The sequence below is a fragment of the Manis javanica genome, chromosome 1 (genome assembly GCF_040802235.1).
Source record: "Manis javanica isolate MJ-LG chromosome 1, MJ_LKY, whole genome shotgun sequence".
NCBI lineage: Eukaryota > Metazoa > Chordata > Mammalia > Pholidota > Manidae > Manis > Manis javanica.
In genome coordinates, this window is record NC_133156.1 from 128,663,159 (window position 1) to 128,679,413 (window position 16,255).

At 33.3% G+C, this 16,255-nt stretch overlaps 1 long non-coding RNA gene across 1 annotated transcript; it reads right to left on the bottom strand.

Annotated features, from left to right (window-relative positions):
• Window positions 1-1,747: 1,747 nt before the first annotated feature.
• LOC118968963 (uncharacterized) lies at window positions 1,748-15,469 on the bottom strand. The gene is made up of 3 exons (XR_005056845.2): window positions 15,311-15,469; window positions 3,207-3,317; window positions 1,748-2,910 (listed from the first exon to the last, which is right to left on the bottom strand). It is a non-coding gene; the product is annotated as an uncharacterized lncRNA (long non-coding RNA).
• Window positions 15,470-16,255: the final 786 nt, after the last annotated feature.

Sequence of the window (16,255 nt, forward strand, 5' to 3'; positions counted from 1 at the left end):
ACTTTTTAACTGACAGAGTTAAAGTAGATATAGAGAAATACACAGTTATTAAGTACTATTATTTAAAACAACACATGGGAAAAGAAAAAAATCACAGTAGAAACTAGAAAATATTTTTTCATGAATGACAGTAAAATTATATCAGTATTTCTCAAGTGTACATAAAGCAGTATTAAAAAGCAAATTTATTGATTCAAAGGTATATATGTATATTAGTCAACTCAAACTGTCAGCAAAATAGCATAAATTGGTGCCTTAAGCAATAGTTTATTTCTCATAGTTCTGGAACAGTAGTTTATTTCTCATAGTTCTGGAAGCTGGGAAGTCTAAGGTCCAGATGTTGCCAATTTGCTTCCACTCTGATAGCTCTCTTCTCGATGTGTAGATGACCTCCTCTATGCTGTGTCCTCACATGGTGGAGAGAGAGAGCCACGAGGAGGTAAGCTTTCTGGCATCTCTTATAAGGGCACTAACCCCATCATGAGGCCCCACTCTCATGATGTCATCTAACTCTAATTACTCCACAAAGGCCTCACCTTGAAATACTGTCACACTGGGGCTTGGATTTGTTGGGGACAACTACTAAGAGGATGTGACCATTGGTTGACCAGAAAGCTGGACCAGGGCAACAAGATGCTCCCTGTCCTTGGTATGTACATTCTGCCCCATGTTTCCACAGTAGAAGCCGCTTTCAACAACTCTACTTTGAAAGAATAAGGTATTGTTGAGATCATCTGGACAGTATATGGAACTGATCCCAGTTAAGGCCTGTACATAAACTTACATGATTCTAGCAGGCTTGTGCAGGAATCTATTAGTCTTGTGGTGGCCCAAGACAAGTCTCCTATATTAGTTTCCTTGCTTATTCAAACCATCACTACTCAATCTGGAGTGGCCTGCCTCTCTCGTGAGTGTTTTCTTACCCTCCATGTACAGGAGCTGTTTAAATTTCACCATGGGAAATCCTGAAGTTGCAAACCAGCAATTGGTGAGTCAGCCAAGAGATCCGAAAGCAGTGGGTCTGCAGAAAAAGAGGCATTCAACGAGGAATCCCAGGCTGCAGGTTGGCCACCAACTTCTATACGGGGACAGGATGCCCCCAAAATGCCAGCTCCAGCTGGTCTAACCTGTCAAAGGGTTAAGTGATAAACAGACCTCTGCCATGGCTTAAACCCCACTTTGACTAAGTGGCATGGCTATTTGCAGCAGAAGCACACTTGTCTACCAGCACATTGTCTCTAGAGATGCAGGTGCTGCTAGGACCTGTAGAGTATGGAGATCCTCCAAATGTTCCCACGCTTATTCCTATGGCAGTTCTTGTGGCCTATAAAGGGTGACTAGGAGACAATCCCACTGGTATCAGGCATACAGATGGGTCTTGTTGCAGCAATCCACCCCTATGGACTAAAGTTGCTGTTTGACCCAACACTCACACCATTTAGGTGCAAACAGGATACGGGTGGATAGCGTTAGAACTGTGTAGTCATTGTGTCACATTAAAGGATAATAACTGGTTTGGCACTGACTGCTCATTCAGCCCAGGTATCTATTGAGTAATCCCAAATGAATCCCAATAGTTATATGGCCCAAATCTCTGCCCATGGCTTCTACCTGGTTATCTGGATCTCTACACCTCAGTTTTCCCCAAGCACAACAGAAAATCCTTCCCATGGTAATAAAAGTTGCCAACTTCCACTTCCACAAAGTCCCATATTCTATGCATTCTTCAAGGACAAATTACCCTTTTTCTATTTTCTTTATTCCAGGAAACAGACACTGAAACATATTTTTCACACTGTTGAGACTATCAAAACCTTGATAGCAAAACCTAAAAAGCACATTTAAGAATAGAACATTACAAAATAATATCTCTAATAAAGAGATCTGCAAAAATCCTAAACAAAATATTAATCAATAATCAAATCTAGAAACGGGTTCATTACAGGAATGCAGAAGAGATTTAACAGCAACAAACGGGCAGGCTTCTGCTTAGAATGTAGAAATCTGGAAGCAGTATCATATATACTCTTAACACAATACAAAAGGACATTTGTGACAACATGGATGAATCTGAAGGACATGCTGAGTGAAGTCAGAGACAGGAAGGCACATATGGTACGATCTCACTTGAAGTTTGCTAAGTAAACTTGGTACAATCTCACTTGAAGTTTGCTGAGTGAACCTTAACTGTTCTTACTATATTAAAAAAAAAGGCAGCTATGTGAGGTGATGAATGTGTTGATAAACTTGATCATGGTAATCATTTCACAATGTGTAAGTATATAACCTGTTCATGTACACTAAGTGTGTACAATTTTATTTGTCAATTATATGTCAGTAAGGCTGAAAAACAGAAGCAAAAACCAAAACAAAACAAAACAAAAAGCTGGATAATTTCTAAAATAAATTACCTTGAATAAATGGCAGCTGAAAGCTGAGGCCACCGGACAACTGACTAACTAGAAATCAAAAGAAAAATAGGCATCTATAACGAATGATGTGCTCACTATATTGCTTACCTGGGGCAATTGCTGGTGCACTACTACTTGTAAGAAAAAGTGAGCTCAATTTTATTGTAAGAAATTGCTGAAGGATAATGTGAGCTAGTAGAGGTGTATAGAATCCCTGGGAGATAAAAATACAAGGGAAAATTGGTCTCATTCATAGGCTCTTCTCCTTTGCCCACGAGATGGGTTTTTCTCCAGTACTCATGAGATGGGTTTAGAGGCAGGTATAGAGGAGGGGAACACCAGCTCCTGCAAGAAAGGCATTAGGCTCTGCCCAGATTCTTCTCCCACAGTCCCCTTTGGAAAGCAATGGTGACCACCACCACCACCAAAAACGTCTTCATTCAGGAGATTAGTAGCAAATTCTGTCAACCTCAGGACACAGGGGGAACACTGGTTACATCTGGGGAAGAACAGAAAAAAACTGTCTTTTTTCTTGGTTAAGAAGCAGTCCCAAAGCTAAACCTATATACTTCAGCTTTTTTTGTAAAGGCACCATTATATTTCTAGGTACCCACTTTGGCATCACTTGTTGCTGCAATAATCCCATATAAAAATCTTCCCCTAAACTCAATAGTTTGAAACACTGAACAATTATTTTTTTGTTCACAAGAACAATCTGGGCTGACTGATGATGGTGCTTCTGGCCTTAATCTGAGTCCACTCATTCCTCTGCAGCTGGTGCTGCCATCCTCTTACCTCTGCGGATCTTCGGGAAGCTCTTATTTGGGTGGTAGGTGGATTTAGTCAAATCTTTAATGCTCCAGCAGCCCAGCCCAGGCTTCTTGAGAGTCATGTTCAGATAAGTAACTATGGCAAGACAGAGGTACAAGAGGGAAAGCATTAAGCACACAAACCTTTTATGATCTTTCAAGATCTTCAAAACTGGAAAATTGTCATTTGTTTCACTTTACTGTCCACACCAAGCCACAGGTCTAGTCCAAATTCAAGGGCTGTGGAACTAGATTCTAGCTTGCTGAGAGGAGCCGCAATTTCACGTGGCCAATGCCATGGATAACAATAATTGATGAAGAACTGATGCCATTTTAAAAATTCATCCACCAAAATGTTGCTAGGAATGGGTTTCCTTTGTGAAGACAAAGAACAGAAGGGAGAATGAGGGGCCTTCTCTGCTGCTGTTAATGTTATATTTTTTGTTCTACATGATGCTTATGTGAGTGTCTTCGGTTTGGAAAATTGATCAGACTATAAACTTATAATTAGTTCATCTTCTCTATGTGTGTTATGCTCCATTAATGATCTTAAAAAAGACATAATAATTATATTATTGGAGAAAATTTCTTCTGTTGCAAGATGAATCAATTCTCCAAGCTATCATGAAATACAATGTGTATAAATAACATAAACCTTGCAAAAAAAAACAGAGAAAGAAAGAGAAAACAAAAAAGAAATAACAACTGTGGAGATCTCAGGCTGGCCTAAAAGTTTGTTTCAAAATCAAAACTGCATTTATTGCATTTCTAATAATCTCATATCAGAGAAATTCAAAAAAACATAAACATTCAAGTACATTATAATTATAGCATCTAAAAAAGAAGTCTGTTGTTCATTTACTAGTTTCCTTCAACAAAAATAAACATATTCAGAGACAATGTATATTAATATATATAAATACATTTTTAAATTATTTTTGTTCTGGATAATAATTTATTTAAACCACACGAATATGAGCTAAACAGGTCCTGGAAACAAAGCCAATAATTGTTTCAGAAATAATAAAATTAAGGGATATTTAATAAAGTAATGAAGAATAACATACATATTACAGATATGTTAGATGAGATTAATGGAAACTATCCTATATATTGAAGAGTGCAAGTGATTTTAGGTCAAGAAAGCAAATTATTTTATGTAAGACAGAAAATACCTTTTCCTCATGAAGGCAGTTTGCCACTTCCCTTAACAAGGAAAACCCGGGGTTATCAGATTCATCTGAAACAAACACATTGTTTTCATCCGCTTTCACAGGGAGCCATTCCTTCCTGAAATAAATCTCATAACATTCCCTTGACATACCTACGCAGGCCATATCAACTGATTTTTAACTGTCCCAGCCCTAGAGCTACCAAAGTTTAAGAAATATTTTGGTGCCTCAGTGATTCTTGGCCCAGTCCTTGATAAGAGAATTTAAATTTCAGAGTTAACTCTAAGAATTATTCAGAGGCATTAGAAACAGCCAGCTCTCCTTAATTCTACCATTACAGTACATAGTAAAGCCACTTACTCTCCTAAATTCTAGTAATATATCTCTCTATCTACTTTGAATAGATAGAATCATGGCCAAATATACAACTATACAGTGATTATGGGCAGTGCCATTTACTTTGCTCAGATCATAAAAGTTTTTCGGAATTCATACCGACCAAGACCTATACATAATTGAATGCCAATGAATATATATTGGCAGAATGAGCCAAAAATGGCCTTAAAATTGACATATGATGATAATAATAATAATAATAATAATAACAATAATAACAATGATAATACATTTTGCAGTGTGATATCGAGTAACAAAGGAAAATAATTATGTAGACACAGGCTCTAATTGTTCAATCTTTCAAATATAATTTTATTGGGTCTTAAGGGGAAAGCATTCAGTCAGCTGTTTCAAAGTAAAATTGGAATTTTGAATATCAATCCCTTAAGTAGGAAAAACATGATTAAACTACCTAATTATATTCTGGTAGTGGGTCAAAAAGAACAGGAAGTTGAGTTAAAATCTGGAAATGACCAAATTCAGAGTCCTGGAACAAGATTACTAATTTTAATTACTTTTTCACTCTGATTTAATCATCTTCAGAAACATTCACTAAAAACAAGCATAAATATCATTTGATACAGTGAATATGCTTCATATAAGCAGTAACCTCCATATTCTACATTATAAATTGCAATTCATTTATAATATAACCAAACTGCACCATTAAGTTAGGTGCTTTTACAAAATTAGGGGTTGTGTTGGGAAATATATGCATTTCCCTTTATTCTGAGAATTCCAAAGGTTCTTATGCTGACTGAGCCATTGCATAAGACTTAGCTATTTTTATTCTTTATGGTTTTTTATTTTATTACTCTTTTAAATTTTGTCTTTGTATGAATGGATATCAAAAAATAGTCTTATGCATACACATTTGAAATGGGAGAATGGGGAATTTTGACAGGTTCTATAAACCACTGAGACTGCATTTAAATAACCACTGAATTCCTGACTCTTTAATAGGTGGTTAGTCATTCCTGCAAATAAGATTTTTCATTTTGATTCAATGCAGCACTCCTTCCGCAAAATCCTACGTTTCAGAACTTCTGATGGATTTGGCAGATCATAGAGAATTGTATTGTATAAATTGAAGAATGTAGTAAATATGTATTATATTTCATTTATTATTTTATATAAGTAATTTTAAATATGTGTGTCCTTTACAGAACTTAATTACATTATAAACATTTGTATGAAATCATAATTCCTTATGAATTATTCAAGAATATAAATTGTATAATATTTTGAACAGCCAAAAAGAATTTCCCTGTAGTTACTTAAATCAAAACTGACAAAATACATTTCCTTCAAACTTCCTGAATTATTTTATTCTGGGTTAAGAACCAGCATAATGAAGTTTATCCCCAAAGGTACTCAGTGGAAAAGCTATAAGCCATGGAAAATGGGGCTTAAATTCAAAGTGCCATCTCAGAAAGCATAATAAAAATAGATTTTCAGTCTGCCCCAAACACAAATAGTAATGCCGTAAAATATGAAATATTGGGAGTATGGTTTTGCCATCTTTAATTTTTATAGTGGAGTTTTTCTCTGATCTTCCTCTATGCTAGAAAATAACCTTATATCCTGTGAAAGTCATCCACTTCTTTTAGCAGACTGAGAAACTTGGATGAAGTCTCAAAATATATGAAAGAAAATATGTGGTGGTTTTAAAGATTAGAACACATTGTTTCAAATTATATTTGCCTAAAAAGAATCTAAAGTGGCATAATTGTAAATCATTTAAAATGACTCTTTAATGGAAGAATTTGGATCTAAGTACAATCAACAATGATGGAAGTGGAAGGGCCCAAATTGATGGACTTTATTTTGTGGTTTCTATGAATCCATTCCTTGTTATTAGATCACACCCAGTCCAGGAAGGAGATCACAGTAGTGTCAGTGATTTAAGCCTGCATCCTTTTGCTCTCTCTTTGACTTGCAGTAACTCATCTGAATGAAGATTCTAGGTACTATTTAGGGGAAGTGGGATTGGATTTACCTATAATAAGTACATTTAGTCCTAGGTCTCTAGGCCTACAGTCTGCTTGAATGTGTGTGCATGTGCGTGTGTGTGTGTGTGTGTGTGTGCGTGTGGGTGTATGTGTTTACCCTGCTCTATTAGTACATGATTCCATTATTCCTTTGTTGCTGTCATGAATTTTGTCCCAAGTTGCTCTCATGTGCAGGCCATTCTCCCATACGTAATCAAATGAAATTGATTGTTGATCAGTTCCTTATAAAAGGCATCCACCTTGTCTCACTGTTTCCCTGACACCTGTTTTTATAATGTGTATCGCAATGTTGTGTGATTTTCTCCTTAACAAGTACCAGTGAACATCTGTATTGCAAAACCCAAACAACGCAATATTGGAGAGTTTCCAAGGTTTCATTTAACTATAATCACTAATACCAATTGTAGCTGCTCTGGTGTTATTTACTATGACTGAGTTTAAATAGAACTTATGTTTTACTCTATGCAATGGGCAAGTTAAAGGATGGGAGACCTTAAATCAATGAGGCAGTCATTTCCCATATTTCTAGCTTGAAGGCTAGTTGCTATAGGCCAAATATGGGCCCTTATTAAAAGAATAATCTAGTGAAAGATTACAAAAGTGATTGCAAGGAACTCCAGCAAAAATGTTCATTTTACATGGCTGATTATAGGATTTCTTCAAATGTTCTTTAATAATGCCATTTAACTTTAAATTGCAGACAAAGCAATTTTCAGATAAACTAGGGTTGAATCTTTTAAGTTTTTGTATTCACATACTGTTAAAAGCATCTGCTTTTCATAATAGTGTTCTGCGTTCTTGAGGTCCACTATCCCTGAGGACTTGTTTTATGTGGTTCTAGTATAGGCAGCTGTTTACAAATAAAGGTCATTCCTTAGGATAACAACCCCACCCACAGACAGTTGATCTGATGTTTCCTCTCTTCTCAACATTAGCTTCCATGTAATCCGATTGGCCCCATATTTGGAACATAGCGACTCATTTTTAAAAAATATTTAGAATGGTTATCAGTGATTTAAAGTCCCCCTCTCTTTAAGATGAAAAGTTATATGTAAACAAAGTATGACTAATTATGGACATCTATATTTTTATGAATTTGTCCTCTCCATTCAGACCTAAGAATAAGGATGCTACTTGTATGGTAGCTACCTGTACCTTTCCAGGATTTCAAGTGTCCAATGACATTTTTAAGTTGATTATAAATCCTCAGTTGGAATCTATCATATCATCTCTGGGGTCCCAGTGACAAAACTGTTTCATGCAATGATTTAAAGATATAATAAATTCTACCTTTTGTTAAAATGGCTTCATTTATTTATTAGTTCATTGAGAAATGTTTATCGAATCCTCATTATATGCCAAGAAATCTGCTAATGCTAGGGGTATAGTGATAAGCAAAGTGAGGAAAACTTCTGTTTTCAGAGCTTATGTTCGAAAGAGAAAGATAGCAAGCAAGTTAAGTGAGTAAAGTACAGAGAATTTTAACATTGATAAGTGAAAAGGAAAAATATTAAGCTGTAAAAAATTATAGGAAGCAAGAGTGACATAATTTCAGATAGAATATACATGGGATATATTTAATATGAAAAGGTAATGATCAAGCAAGTCATGCAGTCAGAGAAATGCAAATAAAAGTAGAAAGAAGTGTCTTTATACATTCAACAGATTGGTAAATTTTTATAAAGCTGATAGCAATTTTACAAAGTCATACTGTCTGGTCCTGTCAGGCATTCAGGCAAAAGGATACACTTACATTTTGCATGAATGTCATTTGTTACAGTTTTCTAGAAGCAATCTGATAATATAAATCGTAGTTAAAGTATGCATTCCCTTTATATTAGCAATCTCACTTTAAAAATTTCTTCCTATAGATTATGTACATATATGTACTTATATATGCATCTACATAAAATATGTTAAATGTAATTATAATTCATAGGAAAAAATAAAGCAGAATTATAGCAAATGACAATCAGTGAAGGATTAACTGAATAAAATACGCAACACATTTTTTCATGAAATATCATTTAGTCAGTAGTAATAATGAATTAGAGCCATTGGCTTGAGACATCTCCATGGTATGTTGTGAGTTATTTGTATTGAGACAAGATTTTATCTTCTATTACCTGTGATTTTGGAGCATTGGTTCTGAGGCAATACCTTGTCAATAAATCCTATTAAATCTCCAAGTCCTCATTACTCTAATTCAGAGAATAGGTACTTAAAGTAAGGTAAGGTAAAAATGAGAAGAATAATCCAGTATGTCAAGCCAATATGAATGGGCATACTGCAAAATGTAGATCCGGGGATAGAAAAATGAGGCTTAAGAAATACGTGATGTTCTGAAATATATGCATAGATATGTTATATATATTGTATGTTATATATATGTTATCTATATATACACATATATATGTTTTGTATACAGGTACGCACATACAGACATGTGTACACGTGTGTGTGTGTATTGGAATTAATGTGACAGAGATTATGCTAAACCCTAGGGATATAGTAGTGAAGACTGGAGTTTGCCTTCATGGAATTTAAATTTAGCATGGATTACAAATGTAGCAGTGGGAAATATATGTTATTAATGGAAAATTTTAACCCAAAGTTGTGCTCTAGTTATGGATGGCAGGAAGTCAGGGAATCCTAATTGAAGAACTGATTTTGAAGACTGAATAACATTTAGACTGTCAGAAAAAAATAAAAAAAAACAGTGGGAAGTTAATAGAGATTGTGCAAATATGAGAAAAGTCACATAGGTGAAAGAAGTAGGACCTGCAGAAATGGAAAAGTTTATGGGGTTGACCTGTAAGGGATGTAGACTAGTCCCAAGTAACCTATAGAGGTGGGCAAAGCATGGTTGGCAAGGTTAAGAGTTTTCAGCTTAACTCTGATAGCAATGTGGAGTCAATTGTAACTTTAAAACAGAGGGAGTGACTAAATCATATATTCATTTTGGAAAGACCACTTTGATTTTATCATGGAACAAACAAGTTAGAAGAGAAGCAGAGCTAATGTAGAGGAAGGAAAATACTGTCATATAGGTGAGAAGTGATTACAGGTTTGAAGACCAAGACAATTGTAGAAATGTTGATGTGCATTACATTTATGAAATAAATAATGAAGAATTAGTCATTTAGATAGGAATGCTAAAGAAACAAGGCCATGCTCAGATTACTGAGAAAGAGTTAGCTAGAAATAAAATGTGGGAGTGATTTGTATTTCATTGAAATTGGAAGTGGTATAGTGATCATGATAGTGGAAAAAGGAAGGGTGAGAGGGTATGGAGGGCAAGGACAGCATGTTAGGTAATTTCAACAGGATCTAGAAGAACAGGAAGGAATTAATGTGGAATTTACCCCAAAGGAGAATGGGGTAAAAGAAGGGGCATTAGGTCTCAGCTCAGCTTCTCTGTATATTCCACATTGATTAAAAAAAATGAGACCTTATAAAAAACATATTCTCAGACTGCAATATGAAACAAAATCTAACTATATTGTTTTGAAGTGATGTATCTAAGTCTGTAATGGAGAACACAAATTATCAGGAAAGCCAAGATACATTAAATAAGAGAAAAAAATAAAAAGTAGAACATCAATACTTTCAATTCATTAATTAAATTAATAATAAAAGTTAATATAAAAAGGGGCCAATAGACATGTTAAAATTGAACAAAAATACAAATAGGGATATAAAAATCATAACTACTTATTGGGAATAAAACAACAAATATTTACTAATATAGTAAAACTTAAATACTCTCTGTCCCCCCATACACACATGCACACATACAATATATATATATATATATATATATATGGTAATGCATATGCTGGTTAACTAGGGGGGAGGAATCATATTATAATGTATGCATATACAAATCATCATGATGTACACCTAAATATCTTATAATTTTATTTGTAAATTATAACTCAACAAAGATAAAAAAATTTACAGAATGTGTATTAACAGAAGTAAAATTTCCAGTTACCTCTACCTTCATATTGTAGTAAATATATTACAATATATATGTGCATTTTTTTAGTAGTTCAGCTAAGGAAAAAATTAAAATTGATTTCCAGGTTTTAATTTCTGGGGAAATTTTCTATTTAAAACTTACTTTGCATAAACTCTCAGTTCACTGTAATTTTGATTTTTCAACTCAGCAATAAACCAGTATAAATAAAAAAAAGAAAAGCAAAAAAAAAACATCAATATATGAAGCAAAAATAAAAAGAAAATGTAAGTCAAAAGACCCAAAGACATTGTGAAATAATAAAAGTGTACATAAATAATTTTGACAAAGAAAGGCTAAATAAGTAACTACTGGAATTAAATAAATAGCTTATTGTACAATCTTGGTTCTGCTTACAAGGTCTGCCCGTCAGTGGAAAACACAGAGCATGAGGTTCATAAGGGTCAAGGACTTTCACCTCCTTGGCTAAATTTATTTCTCAGTATTTAATTAATTAATTTTTTTATGTAACTGTAAATGGGATTGTTTCTTAATTTTTCTATCTGATAGCTTATTATCAGTGGATAAAAACAAGCTATTTCTGTTTGTTAGTTTTGTATACTGTGACTTTACTGAAATAATTTATTAGTTCTCAGAGTTTCTTTTTGTGGAGTCTTTATGGTTTTCTATGTATGCTATCATGTCATCTGCAAGCAGTGACACCTTTCCTTTATCCTTTCCAATTTGGATGCCCTTCATTTTTCTTACTGCAATTTGCTGTGGTTAAGACTTCTAATACCATATTGAATAAAAGTGGTGGGAGTGGTCATCCTTGTCCTGATCCTGATCTTAGAGAAAAATCTTTCAGCTTTTCACTGTTGAGTATGGTGTTAGATGTGGGTGTGTCATACATGGCCTTTATGATGTTGAGGTATGTTTATTCTATACCCATTTTATTGAGCGTTTTTGAAGAGATGGCTGCTGAATTTGTCAACTGCTTTTTTGGCCTTTATTGAGATGTGATTTTTATCCTTCTCTTGTTAATGTTGTGTATCCCATTGATTAGCTTGCAGCTGTGAACCATCCTTGCATACATGGAATAAATCCCACTTGATGATGATATATGTTCATTTTTTTATTGTTGAACTTCGTTTGCTAATATTTTGTTGAGGAGTTTCACGTATATGTTCATACAGGGGATATTGGCCTGTAATTTTCTTTTTTTGCGATGTCTTTGGCTTTTGTATCAGGGTAATGCCTGCCTCATAAACTAAGTTTGGAAGCATTCCTTAATCTTCAATTTTTTGAAGTAATTTGAGAAGGATAGGTTCTAACTCTTCTTTAAATGTTATGTCACTTTTTAATTATGTCTTAATATACAGAATCAAGTATATTTTTCACTTGCTTACATGAGTGTATGTGTGCATCTTCATTCTGATAAATATCTAGTGTCCCAGTATGGCAGGTGACATGATTCAAGTAACTTTATCAGCATTTCTTATTTCTAGTGTGACCTACTCTATTTTAATAGATTTTTTTTATGAATCACTAACTAAAATTTCCCTGTTTTCTTACTGTGAACAGATATTATTCTCTGATCTCCATCTCATAAATGCTGGTCAAAGTTTTTAAAGTAAGACACCAAAATCCCAAGTCTATTTATATAATAGATTAAATTGATTATATATATGGAGTTGCTTATAAGAGTAAATTTATTTCTCAATGTTTTTAGTACACTTTCACATAAAAACTGGTATACAACTACCTTTTAGAGACAGTCTTCTAAGTTTGGCATTATTTTGACACGTGAATCTCAACTTCATTTTTTATATCCAAGATCCTTCATAGTGTGCGAATTAGTACTTACAAAATTATATGTATTTAAGTGAAAGTATTTGTTGAACATTTTAATATGAATGAATATTTTTTATTGCTATTATATAGTATTTGAGAGATGGTAGCAAAGTTTGCAGTCTGTGTAATTTAAAACTTATCCAGTAATGAACAGTGGACCACAATGTAGCAACCTTACGTTGTATACAAACTATAGTTCATGCTTGATTATAGACACTAAGCTCATTGTCTCACCATTCTTACTTTATTTGAAGTAACTGAAATTGTTTCAAAATTTCTGGAATATTTGCATTTTTTTTTTGAGACGTACATCCTTCACCTTTGAGGAGCAGAGTAGAGCCTCTTTTTACATTATTTCATATCTGGATGTCTGAAGTAATTTTATTTCAATGCCCCTTTGGAGATAAGAGGTCCTTGCATTACCTTCCATCAGCTGAAAGCAATGAAGCATTACAGTTCTCTGCCCATCTTATTGATAGATTTGCAACTGAAGCAAAAGAAATTCAAGGCCTTTTTTAGATCTTGGAGAATTTTACAACAGTATCACCAGCAAGAAACCACAGAAAAAAGCAAACAAAGCAGAATATACTTTTTGATGTGACGGAAGATTTCTACTGATGTAGCATTTTTTTCTTCAAGCTAACAATACAATGCATAAATTCTCTTTTACCTTATATTTTTTAATTAAGAAAGAAAAAATTTTTAAATGTCAATATTCTTAAAAGAACAAATGGACATTTTAATAATTCAAAAACATATAATTTCAAATAAATACAAATTTCATTTGGACTTCTGTCCCATGAACATAGCATAATTTATTACTTGTCAAATAAAAAGTCATTTAGGGGAAATGATGGTTATAATTGACATCAATTAGCTCTGTTTTTAGCATAATTTCTCAAATTTTCACTCAAACATATCAACCAAATTTATTAAGCCTTAACAATGCAATAATGGAAAGTATCTGAATATTGCATCTTGGATGGCTCTTCTAAGATTCTGAAACTAAGCACAACTATCTAGTATACACTGTTTGCTGAAAGTATAGAGATTAGAATTTGTGACCTCACTTGAAAATCAGACATTTGCAAATTATGAATGCTACAGGTATTTGATTTTTCCTTCCTACATTTGCTCTGTTTTTCTCCTACATAAGCTCTAGCCGAACTTTAGCACTCAGTGAGATGAGCTTGTATCTGTTCCACAAGTCTGAGGATGGTCTCTAAGAGTCTAACCTGTGCCTGTTAATCCAGGCTGCACAACAGAATATTTTAATTTTTTTTAAACATCCAGGTTTGCAATATGGTTATATGAATATTCAAATAATAACATACCTTTAGGGATTGACTGGGTAGGTCTAGGAGGAGATTTCTTGCATCAATACACTTTTTAACGTTCACCTATGATTTTAATATGAAGCCAGCATTGAAAACCACTGGACTAACCTAATCAAGATAATCATACCAGTCTTGTAACTCTGTTTTGTTCATTACACACCTTCCTAAACTGAGCAGTGGGATGAGACGCAGTATACAGTGTGCAAAATTTGATTCAAAGTGAAAATCATTCAGGACATTATCTGATAAGTCTGGTGCAAAAATTATCTTTACTGTTCTTGAAAATTTGATATGTAAATATGATGCATGGAACTGTTACTCAGAGGATGATGTTAGCACAAGGAGTGCTAAAGCCCTAAAAGAATTGCAGAACTGTTGGTTTAGCCTTATTATGCATCAGGTGCAATGTATCTAATTTTGATAATTTTCAAATCAATACCAATAAAAATCCCTTTTTTTAATTGAATTTGAGTTAAGAGTCTCTGGTATTTAAAACTCCCCAAAATTTTAATTATCTGGCCAATAAAAAAGTAGAAGTAATTCAGGCCTCACCCTGTCATTTAATATTGCTGTAAAGTTTTGTTTTTTTGGGGGGCGGGTCTTATGATTATGCTGATTCTTAACTATAAACTGTGTATTATTCCTTCATGAGAACTGATTTAACTAGTCAGAAAAAGAAACTATGTAAATATAGTAAAGAATAATCACTGTGATAATCTGACACTAGCTCAATAGCAAAAACGAAGAATCCCCTCCATAGTCAGAAGAGAAATTCACAGATGCATGTATTTGCCACTTTTATTCCCCAGGATATTTAATATTTGATCTGTTTCACTGAGAAAAAATATAGATATGCACATTGGAAATTAAATCACATACTTATAAATGAGTTTTCATATCAGATTAATTGTAATATTATTTTAATTAAAAATACTGTTTGTGAAAATATCTGAGTGCAAAATAATTACCAAAAATAATTGCCTTTCCATGTAAGCAACAGTGTAACATAAAGTATAAAGTAAAACAACTTAAAAGAATAAAAATTGTTTATCATATGTATGAGAAATTTTTAAATTATGCATATATATGGAGACATACAATGAAATCACAAAAGCATGAAAAACAGTGTATTCTGTAAAATTTTGGAAAGTTTTAAATCAGAACTCATTTGTAATAAAAACTATCTAATTTTCACATACCATCAAAAGCATCTGGAAAAAAAAGTAAGAATTAAACTGAGTTGAAATATTTGCAACAAATATACCCGAACCTTACTATATTGCTGAACTTTATCAATTGGAATATGTTCAAAAGAAATCAAGATAGTCCAGAAAAAAATTACAATAAATAGAACTTACAATATTCATTTCTGTGATGAAATGCCAATCCTTTCTCTCTTTGCCTTTTCATTGTTACTGTCTTAATTTATGCTCCTGTTATTTTCAATTGAGACAACAGCTAAGTTATTCACCTCCCTTTTTCATCTCTTCTAACATTCCAGTTCATTTCTGAGAATCTCATCCATTCCACACACTGTGGTAAACTCAAATATGCCCTGAGAAACCAAACACGCATAGTCACTGGCTTCATGTAATATAGCATTCAGTAATTCAGATAATATATAAGTAAATGGTTTCAAAGTACATAAAAAATCAATAAACAAATGTATAATTACCCATTGATTAATGTGCTATGAATTTGACAAAAAATGATTCCAAAATATATGTTAAAAGGTCATGTCAGTTAAAAAAAGAATTCAGTGAAGGACTTAATCCAAGACTTGAAAGGTACAAAGGCAGAAACATATAGATGTATGAGCAATGAATTCCAAGTACATGGAACAGTACGTTGATTATTTTCAGTCTTGAAAGCACTAGTGTGCTTAGAAGTTAGTTTGTCTAGAAATTAATGAATAAAAGAGGGAGTGGTCTTTAGTACAGTTAGACAAGTAAACAATTGCAAAATATGTAGGTTTGGTACGTTATTGTAAGGAGATTATTATATTTTCTAAGAGCAATGGAAAGTCTTTAAGTATATAAGAGGGGATGAAATGGAAAACATTTTAATTGTTTTAACAAATCATTCCCCACCCCATAAAAATAAAATTGCAATTTGATTAACCTGCTTTGTTAAACTATATGTATTTTATATGTTTATTATTCACTTCCTATTCATGATTTTCATATTATTATTGAAAATTATTAGTTTTAACAGAATGCATTTTTCAGTTGTGGGTAATTATTTTGGCTTTTATTTTGCTTTGGGCTTTTTTGTTTGTTTTTATGAATTCTACAGTAATACTT